Genomic DNA, 23,800 nt, shown 5'->3' with positions numbered 1-23,800 from the left:
GTCAATACTCGGTCAAAGCCCTACGTTGATTACATTACTTGTGCGACAAGGAAGACAAGTGGATTCAGCATGCCCGCAACGGAGGGGGTGAAAAGACCATCGGAACGTATTCGGTAGATGGCTGGGACTTAGAAAACCCCAAGATCGTGTGCGAGTTTAACGGTTGCTTATTTCATGGATGTCCCGTCTGCTACCCTGATCGTGACACTAAAAATCAGTTTTTACAATGAACCATGGAAGACCTGTACCAGGACACTTGTCAGCGACCCCTAAAGTTACGACAGGAAGGATACCAAGTGGTGGAAATGTGGGAACACGAGTACGATCACCGTATGAAAACCGATCCCGAGTTTAAACGCCTCGTGGAAAGTTACCAGTTCATGGACCCGCTGAACCCGAGGGATAGTTTGTACGGAGGAAGGACCAATGCCACCTGTTTGCTGTACCAAGCCGACGAAGAGAAAGGAGAAGAAATTAAATACTTTGACGTGTGTTCGCTGTATCCCTACGTGTGCAAATATTGTCGCTTTCCTGTAGGGCACCCGCAATTGTTAACGGAACACATCGACCTGAAAAACATTCGACAATACGAAGGTCTGATCAAGTGCAAAGTCTTGCCTCCCACGGACTTGTACCATCCCGTACTACCTCACCATTGCCAAGGCAAGCTGATGTTTCCTTTGTGCCGTACTTGTGCCGAAACGTGCAACCAAGACCAACCTTGTCAGCACACCCAGGAAGAACGTGCCTTGACGGGAACCTGGGTCAGCGTAGAATTGTTCAAAGCTTTGGACATGGGATACCAACTGTTAGAAGTGTACGAAATTTGCCACTTTCCCAAGACACAACAGTACCACAAGGGTGATCCCAGTCAGAAAGGCATTTTCGCTGACTACGTGGATGCCTTTTTGAAACTGAAGCAAGAAGCCAGCGGCTATCCTTCCTGGTGTCACACTCCCGAAGACCAAATAAAATTCAAAGAGAAATACTATGAACAAGAAGGCATCTCTTTAGACCACATAGAAAAAAACGAAGTCAGGCGATCGTTTGCCAAAGTGATGTTAAATTGCTTGTGGGGTAAAATGGCACAACGACCGTGTTTACCCAAGACGGAATATTTGACAGAACCTTCCCGCTACTTCCAGATGATTCAAGACAAAACCAAATACATGAAACACGTGGACGTCGTTCGCGAGGATTTGATCTTGGTCAATTACGAAGAAGATCTGGACTTTGTACAAGACGACCCTTTTGGAAATGTCATCATTGCGGCTTACGTGACAGCTCATGCTCGCTTAAAATTGTACGAAGCTTTAGAACTGTTAGGGGAACGCGTCCTGTACTTTGACACGGACAGTTGCATTTACATCCATCACCCGAGTCAACAGCACCCTGACATCGAAGGAGACCGTTTAGGAGCCTGGACAGAGGAGCATCCCGACGACAAGATTCTAAGTTTCGTCAGTGGCGGTCCCAAAAATTACGGCTACGAATACCGGGACAAACAAGGAGAAGTGCACACGACGTGCAAAGTGAAAGGACTGACTCTGAACTATCGTACCAGTCGTGTGGTCAACTTTGGGGTATTGAAAGAAGCCTTGCAATCGGGAGAGGATGGAAACTTTAAAGTGACCACCTATCAACCGAACAAGATTGTACGTTTACCCACTCACCACATCGTCAGTCGACCCTTGGAAAAAGTCTATCAAATCGTGTACCAGAAGCGAGTGCGACTACCCAACCACTTTACTTTGCCGTATGGACACGTTGGTATAAAACATTGGTTGCAAGCGGATAGTCACCCACTAGAAGGATGACTACACCACAGCAAGAACTGAGTGAGAAACCCGATGAGAACTCCAAGTTCAAACCCTACCATTTTCCAGTCTTCTTACCTGACTATTGTGATTGTGCCCGTCGATTGAACACGTTTCAGAAATGGCCTACGGATAGGGAAGGATTACCTTTTTCGCATGTTTTAGCTAGAACAGGATTTGTCTACTTGGGACCTGAGTCAGGATTGGGATAGGAGGTACTGTGTTTCGCTTGCGGACTGAAGTTACGAATGGATCTATATATCTATAAAGATTCAGCTATTCTGGAACATACTCGATGGTCTCCGCACTGCCCTTATCTTTCTATGGCCTTTCCACCCATGACATTACTGTAAAATGATGACAGTACCTTAGAGACGGTACCTTCCAAAACAAGACATAAAAAACATAAAAAAAGAACGATGTACAAGCTTGAGACTGCATTGCGACTAGTATAAAAAGGGGCTATGGTCAAGATCGATAGTTCACTGGGACTACCAAGACCAAGCGAACAAGATGAATACTTTCAGAGAAACACAAAACAAGTTTAGACAGGCACAATTCAAGTGTTTGGCTTCGGAAGTGGAATGCGATTGTGAGCTTGCGATGGGTACGATGCTGTACGTTGTGACCTTAGCGATGCCGTAAAGCATCATGGGAACTTTGTTCTCACTACCCCTATCATGGAAAGTGATGCTGTGCGTGTCAAACCTGAGGGATGCGAAAGCGATGCCGCTAGTCCTCTTGGACATTTTACTGGGTTTAGTTTTAAAGGGGAATGTTTACCTTCACGTCTACCCCCTACGGATGTCATCCAGCCCTGAGCAAACTCCTGTCCATGTCACCCAACCCTCATCGAAACGAACCTGTGAAAGACGAATATTCGCTTCCTGTGCGTTTGTCAGAATACTGCAACTTTGAAAATCGTCTTCAATCGTTCAAAGGAAAATGGCCTAAGTATCTGGGAGGACCGACCCCCGAAGAATTAGCCAGAGCCGGATTTTTCTACTTGGGCGAAGGAGATAAAGTCAAGTGCTTCAGTTGCGGTGTGTCACTTCACCACTGGGAACCGCAAGATTCGGCCTACGTAGAACATGCTCGATGGTCACCGAATTGTCATTACTTACCCTTAGTGGGACCGAGACATTGAAGTAACTTACCATAATAATCTGTTCATGAATACTTTACACGGGAACATTCGTGCTTTGCCTGTGTAGTTGAGAGAACGTATTTACCGAGAGCTGGTCAAAATACAAGTGAAACGTAAAGAACAATTGCATCCGTTACGTCACCGGTGTTTGAACCACTAGTACCTGAATGCTATACAAGGACTGATTCAGTTGAAAGTGTTCCATTGGACAGACATTGATCAACGATCCCCTAGTTTTAAAAAGGATTGGTTTGCTCTGGATGATTCTATCTACTACATTGTAAAGGTACTGCATCGAATTCCAGAGGAAGAGTTAACGAATTACCAACATCTTGTTCACAATGTCAACTTAGTGAAAGAGGAAACTTCTGAACGAATTGTAATGTGTAAATTAGAAACTAAACGATTTAAATTCGACACTGAAGTAAAACCATGTCTATGCAAACGATACATTTCTTGTGTCAGACAAAAGAGGATTTAGTATGACCTATTCATGGATACTTTGCTAGAGAACATTCGTGCCTTGCCTGTGGAGTTGAGAGAACACATTTACCGAGAACTGATCAAAATACAAGTGAAACGCAAACGCAAAGTTATTGAACCGTTTTTAAATTATGCTCTGTTCCAAACCATAAGAAGACTGATTATGAGTGGATATTACATCAGGCACAAAGGTAAACGAGGCTATTGGCCACCACCCAAGGATTCCAAAAACAGTGTATATACTTATGGACACTTTACAAGAGAACATTTTGGGCTTGCCTGAGGAGTTGAGAGAAAGGATTTACCGAGAGCTGGTGAAAATACAAGTCAAACGTAAAGAACAATTGCATCCGTTACGTCACCAGATCTTTAACCACTGGTACCTGACTGGTATAAGAGAACAGATTCGTCAGAAATTGTTTCAATGGTCAGACATTGTTCAAAACTTTGAGGTCGCCAGTGATCGACATGTTCATAATTTTGGTTACTTCGAGATTCACCTAGTGCAACGCATTGAGGAAGACAAGTTAAAGGATTACCAACATTTGTTACGTGGAATCTGCTTAGCGGAAGACGAAACATCTAGACAAACTCTGACGTTTCGGTTACAGTATGCAAGATTTAGATTCCCTACTGGAGAACGAAGATCTCTGGCTAGAAAGTACGTGTATTGCATCCGAAAAAAAGAGAATATAAAAACAGGCTGCCATGCCACGACTTAAGTCACATGTCATTGAACAGATTCCGTGGAAGGAACTCGATGACCATATTCAAACCGTGGATCATTACCATCGATTATTACAAGAATTGTATCCATTCAATTTGGGTCGACAAGTGGTGTGTGTCTTAGTGACTTGTTTTCTGGGATTTCGTTTACCAGCCGATTCTTTGTGGACTCTTTACGATCGGTACTGACCACATTTCCCATGGTCTTAAATGGTCACGAAAAACTCCTTTTGCTCAAAGCCTTGCGTTTTCATCTGGATACTTCTCGACCTCTACGGGAAAAAAAGATTCGTCAACTTTTAGCTACCCAAGACGTGTATGACGATGTGTGTGTAGCTTGTGACTTACATCCCCATTGGACAGATGTCCGTGCCTGGAAAGAATGGGATTTTGGGGCTTGGACCCAAGAAGGGACCCAGTATGCACGAGAGTTGTTCAAGGAAAAAAGTTACTTTTCAACCCGTGTTAGTGACGGTGCCAGAAGAACCCGTCACCCAGCACAGGACTGTCGTGGACAGGCCTGAAAGACCCTTTCGGGAAGACACTTGTGTGACCTTACCCCCTACTATAGAACTGGTTAGAACATTACCCAAAACATGTTGTACAGACACTTGTTTTTATTCCACGTTAATGGTTATCATGTGCCTTTTATCCTTGTACTTAAGCGTTTGGCTTTTATGTATTTTTGTCTTTCGTATTCATGTTTGAAACATTCAATAAACGTGTTCTGAAAAAAGTATATAAACTCTCGTCTTGTTTGTTTTCGTGTCACAAGTGACAGTTCTCACACTATGGCTACCTCTGCTGTCTCTGCTCCCTCTTCCTCTACTGTCAAAGTCATCGACGAACACTTAGATCGTGCCAGTTGGGAGGCTTTGTATCTTCGCCATCCCTTTAACATGCTCATTGCTGGACCTAGCGGTTCAGGCAAAACCGAATTCGTCAAACGTTTGATCGAACATAAACATCATTTGATCGATCGGCCACCTCAACGGACCGTGTGGTGTTACAAAGAGTGGCAATTGGCGTACAGCCTCTTGCGAGAAAGTCAAGGCGATTCCATCGTGTTTGTGGAAGGCATTCCTAAAGAAGACGACGGCATCGTCTCTGACTCCCGTCAAACCCATTTGTTCATTTTTGACGACATGTTAGGAGAAGACGAAGAAGAAATCAAACTGTGGTTCACACGCAAAGGGCATCACCGTAATGCCAGTGTCGTTTACATCACCCAAAATTTGTTTCAACAAAGTAAAGCCCATCGCACCATCAGTCTCAATGCGCATTACGTGGTCTTGTTTAAAAGCAGTCGAGATAAATCGCAAGTGCAAGTCTTAGCCAAACAGTTAGGGACAGCTTGGCTGACTCAGGCGTACGACGATGCCACTCAAACGCCACACGCCTATTTATTCGTCGATTTGAAACCTACGACTCCCGAGGATTTGCGATTTCGTACCCACTTGTTTCACCACTGGTGTCAAGACGGAGGGCCTGTCCTGTACACGTCTCCGTCCTCGACTTAATTTCACTCCACAAAAAAATCTATAAAAACCTCAGACCCTTTTTCGTCTATCTCACACAGTGTGAAAATGACGTCCCTTCAGTCGCATCTTCCCGGCAAATTGATTCGTGCCTTGTATGGCATCAGTCGAGAAAAAAATCCACAAATACGAGCTCGTGTCTTAGAAGCTAGTCTCAAAAAAGTCTTACGATGGTTCACGGTGACGGCACGTCAATTACTCCAAGGAATCATTCAGATTCCTCATCAAACCAAACGCTTTTTCGATCGAAACAAAGTCGCTTTGGTCCAACTGGCCGATCCCCGCATCGACACTCAAACCAAAAAACAAATCATTTTGAAACCTGCAGGGAGCGGTACTCTAGGAGGGGTCATCATTCGCTCTCTCTTAAGATGGGATATTAATGCCCCCAAACTTCTCCCCAAGAAAAAAGTCAAACGAAGCCCCAAGAAGAAGAAAAAGACCAGGTCCCCAAGAAGGAGAACTTCTCCAGTGGCGGGACCCTCCTCTTACCAGACACCACCACCACCCCGGAAAAAGAAAAGAAGCCCTCAGAAAAAGAAACAGAGAAAAAGTCCCCAGAAAAAAAAAAGCCCACAGAAGAAGACTAGTCGAAAAAGAAGCACATCTTCTGCCAGGACGCAACCTTACACTCGCAAACCACGACCTGCCACGGCGGTGACCGCGTCTCCGGCAGCCTCACGATCATCCACTTCCCCGTTAATGACATCAAGAACTGAAGAGTACTTGGAGACGTTGATCACACCAAGAACTTCTCCGTTGATGACCCCAAAAAGAACTTCCCCAGTGGCAGGACCCTCCAATTTAGTGGCAGTGGCTGCTGCTCACAAAGTACCTTCTCCCAAAATCAAAGTCCAAGAAAGATCGGGCATGTTACAAAGTTTACTGGATTTGTCCAAGCAAGAACTGGCTCGATTTAGTCCGTTACGTACCCCTGCACGACGTGTGATGCCTGTCCTCAAACTGATACGACGTAAAGACAATCAGTGGCGACGCGTTCCAGTATAAAAAAGGCCTGTGACCAAGTCGGGGTATCAGTGTTTTTGGTGCTCCTGAAGACTCAAAGATGTCACCCTCCAGAAAACATCCCTCTTCTAAACAGCCCCAAGGAAAGAAAAGAAAAGGACTGCCTCCTCGTTTAGTTAAACATTGGGACATGTTATCTGTCCTTTCCAAAGCTTCTCCATCTCTACGAAAAAACTCATTCAATCAGCCTCCAAAGAGGTCATCGATACCGTGTGCGAATGTTGTTTGAACGTCTTGAAAGGCACGATCCCTTTGTCCAAACACCAGAAACAATGCTTAGGCAAACATCGTCACGTTCTTCGCCAAATGGTTCAAAAGAAAATTCCCATTCGTCAAAAGAAGAAGATGTTGGTCCAACGTGGAGGCATTTTACCCCTTTTGTTAGGCCCCTTACTGAAAGGAGTCTTGGGAACCATGTTGGGAGGACTGGTGGGAGCAAGATAAAAAGGCCCTCGGAAGTCCCAAGATCTCAGAATTGACCCCTGACAGCCCCCATGGAAGGACGAAAACTAGCTTTAGTGCCTTACAAACGATGGATGGAATACCATCGTTGGCAAGAGCAACGCACCCCGCATTTACCTCCCAATCCCCATTTGAGCGAGATGTCCCAGTTACAACACGAATTGCAGTCCTTGATGGATCGCCAAGATTTGTCCGAAACAGAAAAATCGCAAAAGTACGGTCAACTCTTGCAACGACTGCAACTCTTTCACCAGAAAGCTTTAGACGAAACAGCTCTACCCACTCTGAAAGATTTTAAGACCTTGATGAAAAGTCCAGCACCATCACCAGTACCAGTACCAGTACCAGTACCAGTGACCAAGACAGAAAAAGGAGAAGAAGAAGAGGAAGGGTTTCAAACTCCACCAGAAAAAGTACGCAAGTTAACAACACCACCTACCTTCAGAATTGGATGGATTAAAAAGATGATGGCCACCTCTTCTTCATCACAAGAGAAAAAGAAAATGAAGACAGAAGTGAAGACAGAAGTGAAACAAGAACCGATATCCCCCGCTCAGACATCCTCCTCATCGACACCTATTGCCGGTCGCACACGCAAAGCATTGCAATCCAAGAAAATACCCCAAGAGAAAAAGAGTAGCATCCTCCAAGAGTCGGTGTCTTATTAACACACCAATCAACACCAAAAAATTTAAAAAGTCTTAGCATTTACTACGATCCCTCGCATCCTGCAGGTTACGCAGGAGTTCAGAAATTGTATCCTGCTGCCAAAACGCGACCGAAACGTCTCCGTTTACCTCAAGTGCAACGATGGTTACAAGAACAAGCTACCTACACTTTACATAAACCCATTCGATGCAAGTTTGCCAGAAGTCGCACCCGAGTGGAAGGCATCGATCATCAATGGCAAGCCGATTTAGCCGATGTCTCTCATTTGGCCAGCTACAATCGTGGCTACAAATATTTGTTTTGTGTCATCGACGTCTTTTCCAAATTTGCCTGGGTCGTGCCCTTGACTTCCAAATCGAGCAGCGAGTTAGTGAGAGCCCTGCAACGGGTGTTGAAACAAAGCGGTCGTCACCCTCTTCGATGGCATTTTTTTACCACCGAGAATCCTGAAACCAAAGCCAGCATCGTGGAACGTTTTCAACGCACTTTGAAAGAACGCATGTGGAAATATTTTACGCATCACCACACTCTGAAGTACATCGACATCTTACCGCACCTGGTGCAAGCGTACAACCAATCTTACCATCGAAGCTTCGGACGTGCCCCGCAAGAAGTGACTCCCGACAACGAAGTGCTGGTGTTTGAGCGTCTGTTTGGTACGTCCCCGACGAAGGCTGTCCCCAAGAAAAGTGGAGAGTTGGCCGCAGGAGATTGGGTGCCCATTGGCAAAACCAAACACACTTTCGACAAAGGTTACTTACCTAACTGGACGACGGAATTGTTTCGCGTCACTGGACGAGTGCATGGTCGTCATCCTGCCGTCTATAAATTGGAAGACATAAACGGAGAAGTGCTCAAAGGAACGTTTTATTTGCCCGAGTTACAACGTGTCACCAAAAAAGAAGACGACGTATACGACATCGAAAGCATTCTCGAACGCAGAACCCGTAAAGTGGGCAAACGACGTGTCAAAGAAATGAAAGTACGTTGGAAAGGATATCCACCCAGTTTTGATTCTTGGATCGACGCTTCGCAAGTCATCAGCTATAAAAAGAAGTGACCATCATGCCCTTTCACACAGACGCAGCTACGTCGACCACTCCTTCACCCAGTTCTTCTGTGCAAGATTTACAAAAACAACCCTTGTGGGTGTGGTGCGGAGAACGTGTGCCTAAAACGCAAATCGTCTTTTTCTGCCAAATCTTCGTGGTGTATTGTGTCATCGGTGCAGCCATTGCGAATTTAAGTTTGCAACAAGGAGACAAACAATTGTGGACCATTTTATTGAGCAGTTGCATCGGTTACCTGCTTCCCAATCCCTCCCTGAAATTCTCTTCCAACGGGAACCACGGGAACCTTGTGTCCAGTGCCAGTGTCAGTCACCACTCCAATAACAACAACCCCATTTTGGGCGGAGACACACCTCTGACGTCCAGTAACCCCTCGGACAGCCACATAACTCTGGAATTATGAGTCACCAAAACCAATTTTACTTAACCTTACCCAGTGACAGTTCCATGGAGGTGTTTCCCCACAACACGTTGTGCTGTTACACGGCCAAATTACCTCAGGTCATCCCCTTAGATCACGAAGCTCATTGGGAAGTGGCTTTGGTAGAAATGATTCACCCAACACAAATCAAAAACATCACTGAAACTCAAAACACTTTTGACGTCGAAATTCTGGACAGTGCAGTGCAGGAAAAAATAACGAACAGTCCTCAGCATAGATCACATCTTGCGAGGGAACCATTACCCCGTAACAGCAATGACACTTCTCCTCCTCTTTACGTTTATCACTTTAAAATTAACTCAGGCCATTATTTTAGTGGTCAACATCTGGTGGAGGCCATCGCTGACAAATTCTATGCAACATTTGACAAAGTTCTGACCGGACTAAAAAAACGTGTCACCATTGAGTACCACAAACTGTCTCACCGTCTACTCATCAGATTTGAAAGTGAGGAAAAAAGTATACGTATTAAATTTTGCCCTGAATTGTATGACATTTTGGGTGGAGACCTCAATTTGGTCACGGATAAGCACTCCAAAAAAATTGAGAAAGCAGAGATTGACAACAACGGGCATTTTGCAAGGTATTTTCGTTTCCCGGTAGAGCTGAACCAGGGACTGAATTTGATGTTTGTGTACTCCGATGTGGTGGAGTACAACGTGGTGGGACTCACCTCCGTGCCATTACTGCGTGTCATTCCTTTCAAAGTAAATTCTGCCACGGCCACTGACGAGGCACGTGGAAACACTTACCATGTTCACCGCGAATTTGTACATCCTCACTATTTGCCTGTCAGCAAGTCGTATTTGGACACGGTCAACATTGCTATAAAAGGAGATTTGGGACAAAATATTCCATTCACCAAAGGAAAAGTCACGGTGAAACTCCATTTTCGAAAACGGTTCTCTCACGACTCGTAAGTCATGTATCCAGTGTACCGAGGGGTTGCACGACAGCGAGGACACGGTTTAGGAGATATGATAAAATCGGCCTTTCGTTCGGTGGCCCCTGTGTTGAAACCGATGGTGACACGCGGATTGCACGCCTTGAAAGATGCGGCACTGACACAAGGCAAAGAATTTCTCCAAAATGTCATCATCGACAAACAAAACCCCAAAGAAGCCTTCATGAGGGCAGGCAAAAATGTCTTGCTCCAAACGGGTAAAGACCTTTTGGGCCGACGAGACACACCTATAAATGCCCTGCACGCTACCGAGTCAAGCATTCAGCAAGGACAAGGCAGAAAGAGACGACGAAGAAAACACCCTTTCACCAGACTTCACACGTCTAAAGCGAGAAAGGCAAAGAAAAGAAGAACCGTTCGAGACTTAGACGTTTTCGATTATTGAGACACAGAACAAAATGATGCACCGAGAGTCTTGCGCTTGTTCCAAGTCGGAACTGGATCTCTTTGCCATGCCCCCTACCATGATGACGATGCAAGAATCTCAGTGGGTCGAATTTCATCCCGTCTCCTCTTTGACGGATTCCGCTCCCATCGAGTTTGAAATCAAAGGACAACCCGAAGATTACATCGATCTGAATAGCAGTTACCTGTATTTGAAAGTGAAAGTGATCAAAACGGACAACACCAATCCAGGAGGCAATGCTAGAGTAGCTCCTGTCAACAATTTCATGCATTCCTTGTTCAGCGAGGTGGACTTGTACTTGAATAACAAACTGGTCAGTAGCAGCATGGATACTTACCCATATCGTGCCTACTTGGAAAATCTCTTGACGTACGGAAAAGAAGCCAAGAATACTCATCTGGATGTTTGCGTGGTATGGAAACCTGACACGGCAGGGTAGGCACGTTTAGCGACACAGTCCTGACAGAAGATGACAATCCTCACAATGTGGGGTTTAACGACCGTCGCAAGAAAATTCTGCAAGGGCGAAGTTTAGAACTGATGGTCGTTTGCATTTGGACATGTGGTTACAAGAAAAGTATTTGCTGAACGGGGTGGATATCCGTCTGAGACTGAATAGTAGCAGTGCCGCTTTCCATTTGATGGCCCATGCCAACGAATACAAAACTATCATTCAAGAAGCCCGACTTTACGTGCGTCGTGTGGAAGTGTTACCTAAAGTGGGAAACGACGTCAGTCAGACGTTGAGCAGAACGACCGCCAAGTATCCGATACGACGCGTAGAGGTGAAAACGTTCACCATTCCCGCTGGACAGCGATCTATGATCGAAGATCATCTGTTCCAAGGACAGTTACCCAAGCGTTTGATTGTTGGTATCGTCAAGAATTCAGCCTTCAACGGAACCCACGATCAAAATCCTTTTGAGTTTCAACATTACAATGTGTCCAAGATCGAAGTCAGTCGCGACGGCAAGACCTTGTGTACCCGACCCTTTGAGCCCAACTTTGGTGTCGCGAAGAATTATTTGAGATCGTACTTGTCCCTGTACGAAGCCACCGGACAGTTAGGAACCAACACCAGTCACGGTATTTCGTACGACGATTATGCAGGAGGCTATTCTTTGTGGGGTTTTGATTTCACTCCAGACCAAGGCAGCGACGAGGGACATTTCCACCCTATAAAATCGGGTCAGATTCGCGTGGAACTTCAGTTTGCAAATCCACCTCCAGATCACACAGTGAACGTCCTCCTGTATGCAGAATTCGACAATACCATAGAAATCAAAAGTTTGAGAGAAGTCACTCTAGACTATTAGAAGCCATGGAAGACTGTTATCCCTCTTTGCCTAGTGGAGAAACTTTAGACATGAAATGTGAGGAGACTGTGGAAGAAGTTATCATGATGAAGTCGAGATGAACAAGAAGCCCATTTAGTCTCCTGTTTTGCCAAACACTTGGTCGAAAAAATGACGGAATTGATCAAGAAAAATTGCTATGGATGTCAAAACGATCATCCCAGTCAAATTCAACACGATAAATGCCTGATGTTGAGTCAAGAAGAAAAATTGGACGAGTATCTGGACGATTCTTGGAGTCTCATCTCAGCAGAAGTCGTGTGACATCAGTGGTATAAAGACTTGCGTGAACATTCTTGTCCACCATTAACCACTCAAGAGATCCATCGTATCGAAGCTGTCCTGAATCAGAGTGAGGAGACGAAACGAAGAAACGGTTATTTGTCAGACATTTTCAAGCAAAAAGTCAGGATCGAATTGATGACATATTATTACCTGTGAAGAAGAAAAACACACAAATCAATGGATACCTGGGAACTTTATTACCTTTTGAACCACAGTTCGTATACGTCTTCTTGGAATCCTGTCGTCTGTGCTAAAGATGAACTCCCTCATCGCAAACCTCAAGACCATCTAGCTTACGTGATCAACACGGACGACAGTCATCTCCCAGGAACCCACTGGGTAGTCGTTTACTTTCCTCAAGAAGGATGTGTGGAATATTTCGATTCGTACGGATTGCCCCCTTTGGAAGACGATATCATTGACTTTATGAGAAGAAATGCTCAGACCACCCGATTCAATAATGTGAAATTACAAGGCACAGATTCCTTGGTGTGTGGACAATATTGTGTGTATTTTCTGCATCATCGCAGCCTGGGCTATTCCTTAGAACATTTAGTGACTCATTTTGATCCTCGTTCTTCTTCTAGAAACGATGTGAAAGTAGATCGATGGTTTTGTGACCATTATGCTTATCTTTTGTCTCAAGCTAGGAAACGTAGTGTCCATCAATGGCCTAATGACTTCCAACAGTGGAAATCACAATTTCATACACAACGTTGTCAGCCCTGTTTAAAGTAGAGTGTGAATTGAAAAAAATGTTTGTGATTTGAAAAAAATGTTTGTGATTTGAAAAAATGTTTGATGTTATATTGTTGGATTATTGTTAAAAATGTTAGAGTTGTTGGTTAGTGTTCAGTGATTTTTGAATAAAAAATGTTGTGTTTTGAAAACAAATGACTTTGTCTTTTGTTTCGCTATAAGAATGTTGATTCATCCTCTTTAACTTCTTACTATCCCTCTCATGACACTCATTGAACGTTGCGACTCGAAAACCGTGGAAGGATGTTTTCCTTCACGTCCGCTCTTTGACTTTAAGAACCGGGGTAGTTTCCAGTCTAACCAACCATTGTCGACTCATCATCCTACGAAGATGTGCTCCAAACTAGTTAAGCTAAACGAAGCCTACGTGAATTTGCATAGGGTCAGACACAGTCTGATACCGAAGCCAGAAGAGATAGAGAATGTGAGAATGGTAAAAGTCACTGAAGACCTGATAGAAGAGCTCTTCAGAGAAGAAGTGAACAGGGAGAAAGAAGAATGGACAGAGAAGTACAGATTTCAGGGACAGCAGCAGCAGCAGCAGCAACAACAACAACAACAACAACAACCTGAACCTGACAGAGGCTTTGTCGATTGTCGTATCGACACCAAAAAGTTCTTCTTCTCTTTCCGAAGAAGCAGACCTATCGCCAGAAAGTCTATCCTCAGAGGACATCGCATTCTTAGAAACTAAAAGATTGCCATAGCAATCAAAAAAAACAGCCCTTTTCAGGGATACCCCAATACTCTAGAAAAGAAATAACCATCAATTTGCCAATGTGTGTAGGTAGAGTAGTGTGAATATAAACACTAACTCTTTTTTTAATAGTGCGAGTGTATGTGTTTGTGTGTTTGTGTTTGTAACAGCTCACGTACGTTGGTATGGATAGTAGATTAAGATAATGTCTTTTTTTGGCTGTTTGAGGTGTGGGGAGAGTAGATTTGGGGGTTTGATTGGATTGCTTTGCGTATGTGAATAGTATATTGAAGTGATTAATGAAAAATATTTTTTTAGAATAGTGATGGGTAGTATAAAAAAGTGAGTGAGTGTTTCTTTTAGGTCCGCGCGTTGTTTTGGTCATGATCTAGGTAAGATCAATTTTATGTTTTTAAGGGAATGTTTTCCTTCACGTCCGCGCTTTTAGTATAAATTAAAAGTCACTCGTCAGTCCAGCTACCCTTGCTGATTGATCAACACCAGAATGAACACCAGACTAGCGAAACTGTTGGAACTTCATGTGCATCTGGAATATGCCATGCGCCTGTTGAATGAACTGGCCGCGGAACGATTGTGGAAGAGGGAAGGATGAAAGAGGAGGAGAGAAGAAACAAAGAAGAGGAGGAGAGAAGATACAAAGAAGAGGCGGAGAGAAGATACAAAGAAGAGGAGGAAAAGGAGAGAAGAAATTTCAGAATCCCCGAGACAGAAAATTGGGATTCTGAAGCTATTTATCCTGCCTCTGCTCTCTCCCCCCAAAAAGTAAAATGCAACTGGGGAACAAGATGTGTATGTGGCGACAGGCCTGGAAGGTGCCATCATTAACCAGGTGTCCATGAAGTTCCAAAAAAAAACAGCCCTTTTCAGGGCTACCCAATACTCTAGAAAAGAAATAACCATCAATTTGCCAATGTGTGTAGGTAGAGTAGTGTGAATATAAACACTGACTCTTTTTTCATAGTGTGAGTGTATGTGTGTTTGTGTTTGTGTTTGTAACTGCTCATGTAAGTTTGTGTGAATAGTAGATTATGAGTTTGTTTATTGTTTCTTAGCGTATGTGGAGAGTATAGTTTGGGTTTTATTATACGAAATGAGAAAGTAGGGGGATGTTTTCCTTCACGTCCGCGCGTTGTTTGGTCATGATCTAGGTTATATCAATTTTATGTCTTAGGGGATGTTTTCCTTCACGTCCGCGCTTTTTATATAAGAACCCACAAGGTTCGTCGTTCGCACCATTCTACAAAGAATAAAAAAGAAGATGGCTTCGAACCACCTTGACAAAATGAAAAAATTGCAAGACGTTTTGGACAATTTAGGAATAATGGAGCAGATGTTAGTAAGACTCAATGAAGACCATTATTCTTATAGTCCCCATCGAGTAAAGATGGAAATTAATAACTTTAGAAAAGTAAAGGACATAATAAGTGGTGTCATGAAAGAAATAAAGAAGGAGAAGGAGGATGAAGAAGAAAGAATAAGGATAAGAGAATGGAATGAAAAAAATTGAAAAAGAAGAAGAAAATGAGAAGAGGAAGAAAGAAGAGGAGGAGAAGAAGAAGAGGAGGAGAAAAAAAAGAAGAGAAAGAGTGTAGGAGAGAAAATAAGAAGTTGGTGGAGAAAAAGAAGAAATTAGAAGCAGAAGAAAGCAGAAGAAACCCAAAGGCCCTTTTCAGGGCCACCCACATTTCTCGAAAAGAGAATGACTTTCAATTGCCTACCCCTTTTTTTAAAAAAAAATTTAAAAATAAAAAATAAAAAAAATCCCATGTTCAATTTCCTTTGTCGCTCAACAGTTCCACGATTTTTCTCCATGTTAATTTCCCTTGTCGCTATATGTTCCCACGATTTTTCTCCATGTTAATTTTCCATCGTCGCTATATGTTCCCGGGGGGGGGGGTCTGTAATGCTAATTCCCATTGTCGCTATAGTATCCCACTTTACTACTCAGAACGCTATTTTGGGCTAAACAAAAGAACGCCAAAATATAGATAAACAGTACAACGCGAAACTAAAGCTAAACAATTGAATGCCTAATTAATGTCAAACAGTAGAACGCGAAACTAAAGTTAAACAGTAGAACAGGAAGAATCCAAATCACACACACAACATCCTATATCTTTTTCAATACCTATATCACAAATGTTTCTTACCTTACGAACAAATAACGTTATATATGCATACATTCACATTTAAACTGTACAAATTACTCTCTTGTAATCAAAGTTTTAGTGATTTTCGTTTTGCCATGAATATGATATTATATTTCATCTGAATTGGGATAATGTTAAAAAATAAATGTCTATTACATAGAGATAGCATGCTACTCGGCACCGTAGTAATAACAAAATCCCTGTTCTGCGTTGCAGCTCATTTTTCCATTGGGAAAAAGTAAATGCAAGATTGGCAACATTTGTGGTCATGTTACTGATTAAAGTTATTTGAGGTTTACATATGTTTTCTGATATGCACCATTCACGAAAGAAAACGTACGGCACACATTTTTAATATGATTTTCTTTGGCAGACATTTTTAATCTTTCGGTTTGTGTTTATATCATCCTATAAGCTGCCATTTAATGACCATGGTCATTTCGCACATGTTGTCGACCGTGTAGCGATTTAATCATTTGTCATGGAAATACATAATCTTGCTTAACCAATCACTGCAAGCTAAAACATTATTCTCAACATTGTGATCCAATATTAAATTTTACACTGTTTTGAATGAACCAATCAAAGTTTCTCAGCCAATCAAATTACAGTGGCAGCAGAGAGGGCGAACAGACCAAATGATTCCGACAAACAAATAAAACAAACAAAAAAAAAAATAAACACGTAGAAAGGTCCAGATTTTCATAAATAAACGTTTCCTTGAGATGATTTTATTTTTTGTTGAAACCAACCCCATCAATAAAACCCTATCGAAAAGGTAGCTGAAAAAATAAAGTACTCTACGTGTTTATTTATTTTTTTTTGTTTAATTACTGGACGACCAACATTCGTAGGTGCCCTCTCTGCTGCTATTAATTAAAAGATTTTATCAAGACCCACACGATATCTTGTTCTTGGATCATGTAAATTTATTTTTATAAATCCATGCGGAGTAGCTTGCGCTCGTGAGAAGAAATTTCTGAATTTAATTATATCCATGTCACCACCACACCAAGTTTGATGAATATTTCGCAGCGTGTGTGTGTCTACACCATTAAACACAACGAAAATGTTGCATTTGTCTCTAATCACCTTCGGAATTTGTGTATATCGTTGAGTAACATAGATCACATCTGTATTTTTATGTCTACCTCGGGAAAATATTCTGGCTGGATTTGATTGTTTATCTAGCATCACATCGTCGTATACAACTAAATTATTGATAAATCCGTCTAAAACATCTACGGACGGTGCTTCATCAATATCGGTTATAAACTCTATAACATCATTATCTTCGTCCAGTAATCGCGCGTTTTCACTGAAATCTTTAAGTACATCATAACATCGTTGATCATCAGCGGATGGTGCTACTAAATACAATTTATCCCATTTCAACCATCTCATTATCAAATTAAGTAATAATTGCGTCTTACCCGATCCAGATGGTCCTATGATAATCATTCTGATGGAATTTGGTAACGCAGGGTGGTGTTTAACTGACTCTCGTTTTCTTGTTGCTGAGAAATCAATTATATCCATATATATTATATTATGAGTTTATATTGTTTACGCTGTAGATTTAAAACTCCAACTGTTGATTTAGCTACGGTTACAACAAAAAATAAAAAAATAGCCTATGGTGGAAAATGTTCTGTGTGCGGTAGGAAGAAATTTTCGTTTTTACCTAATAAGCGCAGTGGTGATGTTGCTAATTTGATGTCAAAGTTTCCAGGTGCTCCATGGGCTAAATACAGCGGAGAAAAACATCTACCAGGATATAATTATTGCGGTCCTGGTACCAGACTTGATATCAGGCTCGATAATCAAGATCAACCAAAACCAGGCGAGGAACCAATAAACGCTATTGATCGAACTTGTCACGCTCATGATGTTGCGTATAAAAGTAAAAATCTACAAGATAGACATATTGCTAGATTCCATAAAAAATAAAAATATCAAAGAAAAATTAGCTAATTGGTTAGTAAGATCCGCGATGAAAAGGAAATTAGCGCTTGGTGCTGGTAATATATAAATGGAATCGATTTATTATTCACCGAGAGGATACTGGAGAGGCAAAGCAGCAATTGGTAAACTCGCTGATGCAGCAGCGGTTAAACATTCTACTGCTAAAACGTGGTTATCTAAACAAGCAATATGGAAAATTTATCTACCACGTCCTAAACAAATTCAGTACGCCTATTTCGATGTCAGTGTTCCCAATGAAGTTCATCAAGCTGATATTCTGTTTTTACCGCATGATACTGTGCGTGGAAAAACGTACAAGTACGCGTTAACCGTAGTTGATGTTGCAAGTAGATATAAAGAAGCAGAACCGTTATCGACGAAAACATCATCTGAAGTAGCCGATGCGTTTGAACGAATTTATCAACGAGGACTCGGACCACAAGGTGGTCTGCGATGGCCACAGCTACTACAGGTTGATCCTGGTAAGGAATTTCTTGGCCCAGTATGATCGTTGATGAAACAACATAATATCAAAATACTACGAGGACATACTGCAATTCACCGTGATCAGGCAATTGTTGAGCGATTTAATCGAACACTTGCCGAGCGGTTATTTGGATATCAATACGCGAGGGAATTTATTCAGGATAAAAGATCTCGCGAATGGGTTGCAAGATTACCAAACGTGATAATTGCATTAAATAATGAGATCACACGAACAACCAACATGAAACCCATTAATGCAATTACGAAAAAAAATATACCAACACAACGAAAAGATGTTGAAAAACAGAAAATAGTGGGTGATGTCACAGTCAGATATTTATATGAGCCTGGTGAACTTGAAGGTGGTAAAGCGAGAGCGACTGATCCTATTTGGAGTGTTACCACACACAAAATATCCACTGTGACAAGATCCTCAGGTAGACCTGCAATCTATAGATTAGATTCGGCTGCTCCTGAACGTGGATTTGTACGTGAGCAACTACAAATAATCCCCACGGATACACAACTACCACCGCGATCACTTAACTAGCACTAGCGCCAAGGGTGCCTGCACCCCGACGTCGATTATATTCGAGACAGGTCAGCATGATATTTTCTCGTGTATGACCGCGACTATTATCCTTTCTATCTACGGTAAATTGTCTTGAATCATTACTCGAATACCGCCATAACATTATACAATTGCAACTTGTGCAATGATTATTCTGCTGCTGTTTTAACTCATTAATAAATTCAACATCAAGATCAAAGTCGCGTTTATTTTTTTTATCAGATTGTTTATATCCGATTAATTCTTTTCTTATTATATCATCATCGATTGATGTTAAATTTATCGACGATTTCAGGAATTATAATTCTACGTAATTGAGATATCTTTCTGACCCTCGATACCGCTAAATAGACTAAATTTGACCACTCGATGTGATCGTCTACAATCCAGACTCGTGTGTCAGAAATGGTTAATCCCTGAGACGAGTGGATCGTCATAGCGTATCCCAGCACCCATGGAGATTTGTCAGCGCATAATGCATCTTCGACCACATTGATTTCAACGGCGACAATATCATTTAATACGAGATTCTGTTTTTCAGTCTGCCCTGGAATATCAACATTAATATTTTGTTTTCGTGTATCTGATGGTCTATAACACAACGGTACGGGTAATTCTGAATATTTTTCTTTATGTATTTGAAATAGCTGCTGTTGTAAATCGTCTCTGATTATTTTTCTGCTTGCTACGATCAAATCGTTGGGTCTCCATAAATTCAAAAAATCACTCATTGAGGTCTCTGAGATTACTCCGCGTATTATTTCACACTGAATTTTGTTTGATTGTAATCTGATTAATTTTTTAAATTCCTTTAAATTTGCATCGAGAGCTCTATGATCATCATCTATTTCTTCGTAATAATCGACGAAATTTTTTAACCAATCATGTGGAGATGGTCCAACAAAGGGCGGCGGTTGACCATGATCGCCACACATTATTATAGCGGTATTTTTCGTCAGCAACCAATCAAGAAACGTTTTTAATGTATCTAATGACACCGTACATATCTCATCCCAAATAATTATTTTAGGTATATATTTTTCTCCCATTCGTTCAGGAGTCCATGTATCCCCGCGCCACCGAAAGAAACTATGATACGTGCAAGATTGTACTTGCCGTGTTTCATCTCGCGTGCAAGTCTATGTGTGGGTGTCAGCACGATCATATCTGTATTTCTAAAAACATTAATTGCTCGAGTCGTTTTGCCGCATCCACCAGGTCCATTGAGATATACTGTCTTATATCTGGTTATTGGATCACTCACCGGCGGCGCTTTCGACATTTCTGATATTTTATTACCCTCACGATAAAAATCTCTCATTGGAACATCTGCTGATTCTGTGTAATTGTGTAATATTTCTTTTTTTATTCTCCACGAACCCCATCGTTCATCATTACTTGTAAATTTCATAACAGATTCTAAATATTTACTCGAAATATAAAACGAATCTGTTGCGACTCTGACTGCGGTCTTGGGAAATCTATTAATCATCGATAATAAATTTATGGAAACATAAGCCAACATGGAAGATCTTAGATGAGTATACTGTGGGGAGACGTCATTTATGTAACTAACGATGGTGCCCAATTTTGTTCCGTCGGATAAATAAAAATTTTCTCGATTTACAAATATATTTCTCGCTGTTGTATCAGCGATTATAAAATCATCCTCGGCATCATCTAAAATTAATCGTGTGTGATGTCTTTTATGATCATATGCACCACCTTGAGTAAATTTACCTATAATTTTTCTACCGAGATCTTTTGCGGTTTTAAGTTTAATCTCGAGAATTTTAGGAGCTTCTTTGATAATATCATCTTCGGAAACATCAGGACATTTTTCCTTAAACTCGCTAATAACTTCATCGAGATTGATATAATCTGGGATGGGCAACCAAACTTCGGTCTGTGCATGATATGATATAATTGCCTCACTGACCACCAACGATGTCAGTATCGCACAATCTAGCATATATCGTAACAAAACTATAGGCACCCACTGTTTTTCACAAAAATGTCTGCCAAACCAAACATATCAAATCTTGTGAAGATTTTTGTTAAACTCGAATGATTCAACACAAGCAAATCCAGTCAGATCAAAATCAGGTAATGGTCCATTAATTGCCACTCGCGTCATCTCGTTTGTAGGGTGACCGAATCTTTTAAAGTATACAGAACAATCTCCGTATCCTAGAAAACTTCCTGGATAACATGCAACCATATCAACCGAAATAACATCATCGTAATTATATTTGGTATTCCACAATCCACCGTGTCCGTATTCGACACAACTTGCGCGTACGTCCTCGAGTAAATCAAAACGTGTTGGTTTCCATGAATTTCGTTCTCTGGCGAAATGAGCCGCAACAGATGGAACTGTAAAACAATTAGTTAGTAATTTGTCAGTATTTTCCGCGAAAAACTTATCCGCGAGATTTTTCATCTCGTCATGGAGAGATTCTGTTCGATATATTTCACCATTTGGTCTAACAAACTGATCAAATTCACCTTCCTCATTACTTTTAAATAACCATACTGATACAGGATCATTTTTACTTATTTCGTTGATAAAATCAAACATACTGTCTGTCCCCATATCTGAGGGGTAAAATCTAACAGTTCGATCACGTGGAAATATTGTTACTGCGCTGGTCCATGCGTGCGCGTTGTGATCAATAATATTTATTGAAGCTCCTTTCGATTTATATTTGGACTCGTACAGTGCCTCTCCCGTTATTGTTGATACTGCTATTGGAAATTTTAATATTTTTCCTAACTCAGCAACATCTTTTATTGTAGCACCTGTATCCTTAACTGAATCAGCCCACGAGTTTATTTTTTTACGTCTTAAATCAGTTAATCCATTTCCACGCATCGCGTTTGTAAAGTGTTCTATTACTCGTTCGGCTACACAATTTAACCTTGAAAATTTCATCGGCGCTAGTTTATCAACGTTGGTTTTTTTATTTATCTCATAAATTCCATAAATAACCGCTGTTACAGGATACGCTTGCTCATAATACGGTTTGTCAATACCCGTCAATAGACCCGGCCTGGAATTTTTACTTAATATGGCAATTTTATTATTGCCAAGGACAGGATCATATTTGTCACGGATAATCCAACTACCTGTTTCTGTTAATACAATAAATTTTACTCTGAAGAAACATTTTTCATTGCCCTTATACTCAGCGATGTAGTTAATGATAGTTGCCGCTCGCTTGTCATTCATTGTGGCGTCCTTGACAGTATTGCGAATAATCTTGAACGTTGACCATGTGTGAGATGCACTATCTGTGTAAAATTCCTTCTTGGCGTCGTGAATTTTCGAGATCAAACTTTTATTTTTCGGATCAACCAGATCTCGTACTGGTAAGTCAGAAGATAATCTGTCGAGGTTGAATTTATACTTAACAGGCCTAGCTTGGGATAATTTCTCAAACTCGTTCATATAATTAAAACAAATATTTAAATAAAAAATATTATATATACAATGTCTCAATGGAGATGGTTGATGATAGGTTCAGTAAATCGATGCAATAAATCCTGTAGGGGTGAATTTTGTTGGATGCACTTACAGGGCATACGGCGAGGAAGTCTAGGACCAATACCGTGTCTGCGGTGTGGTGTTGGAGTGCGAGGAAAAACAAAATTATGTGGAAGGTGCGGGGGGAAACGGTTCAGAGAGCTTAAAAGATATTATGACAAAAAAAATAATAATGGTGAAAACGCTATAAAATCCGTGGAGGATTATATATCAAGATTTCAGACAAACAATGATTTAAACAAATAATATTATTATAATGGAGCAAAATAAATTTGTCCCACATCCCACAATGACAAATTACGAATCAGATATTAATGGTATGATTAGAAATTGTAGGTTGAAAAAACCAGTTGGTTATATCAATAATTTTGGTTATCTCATATTTACTGCTGGGAAGAAAAGTTATCACTGTCATAGATTTACGTACGAATGTTTCTTTGGATTGATCAAAGACGGTCTTGTGGTCGATCATATTGATGGAGATCCTCAGAACAACTCCTTATCTAACCTTCGAGTTGTCACGCAAAGCGTGAACTCTTCATGTGGTAATACTGGAAGATGTAAAACAGTTTCTAGAAGGGTGATCAAGGCTACAAACACAGAAACTGGCAAAGTAATTATATTTCGTTCGATGTGTGCTGCTGCGAAATATTTTGATATTCACCCGCATTCAGTACAAAAAGTAGCAGAAAATATATATAAAACCGCTTTCTCAAAGAAATATAAGCAGAAAATCATCTTTCAGTATCAATAATTATCATCTCTACTTCGCATTAGATTTATTTTTTTGGGGTCATAAATTATCATTATTATACTACTTATTTTTTGACTCATGAAAGGGAGGTAATTTACGGTCATAATCATATACAACATCCAAGGTCTGTGGGCTGCCTACCCGTTTATGATTTCTAACTTACAAAAATATACAGTTCGTGTATTTTTCTGTTCTTTTCGTGAAACATTTAGAACAACGCAACACATAGATAGAATACATGTATATTTTATCTAACCTACAGAAAACCGACATGTATATTCCAGCTTACTGAGTGCAGAATCCAGCGTCTAGTCTGTATCGATCGTGGCGGGTTAATTTTAGATCTAATGTACAGCACATACTGACTCGATTACAGAAATACGTGCATAATAGTGTTTGGAATTAAAAATTAGTTGTATTTTTCTTGTTCAGTGCAGAAATATAATGCGAGATTGTGTAC

This window comes from Sinohyriopsis cumingii, chromosome 6 (assembly GCF_028554795.1).
Source record: "Sinohyriopsis cumingii isolate HCF-2022 chromosome 6, ASM2855479v2, whole genome shotgun sequence".
Taxonomy (NCBI): Eukaryota; Metazoa; Mollusca; class Bivalvia; order Unionida; family Unionidae; genus Sinohyriopsis; species Sinohyriopsis cumingii.
This window is presented reverse-complemented; position numbering follows the sequence as displayed.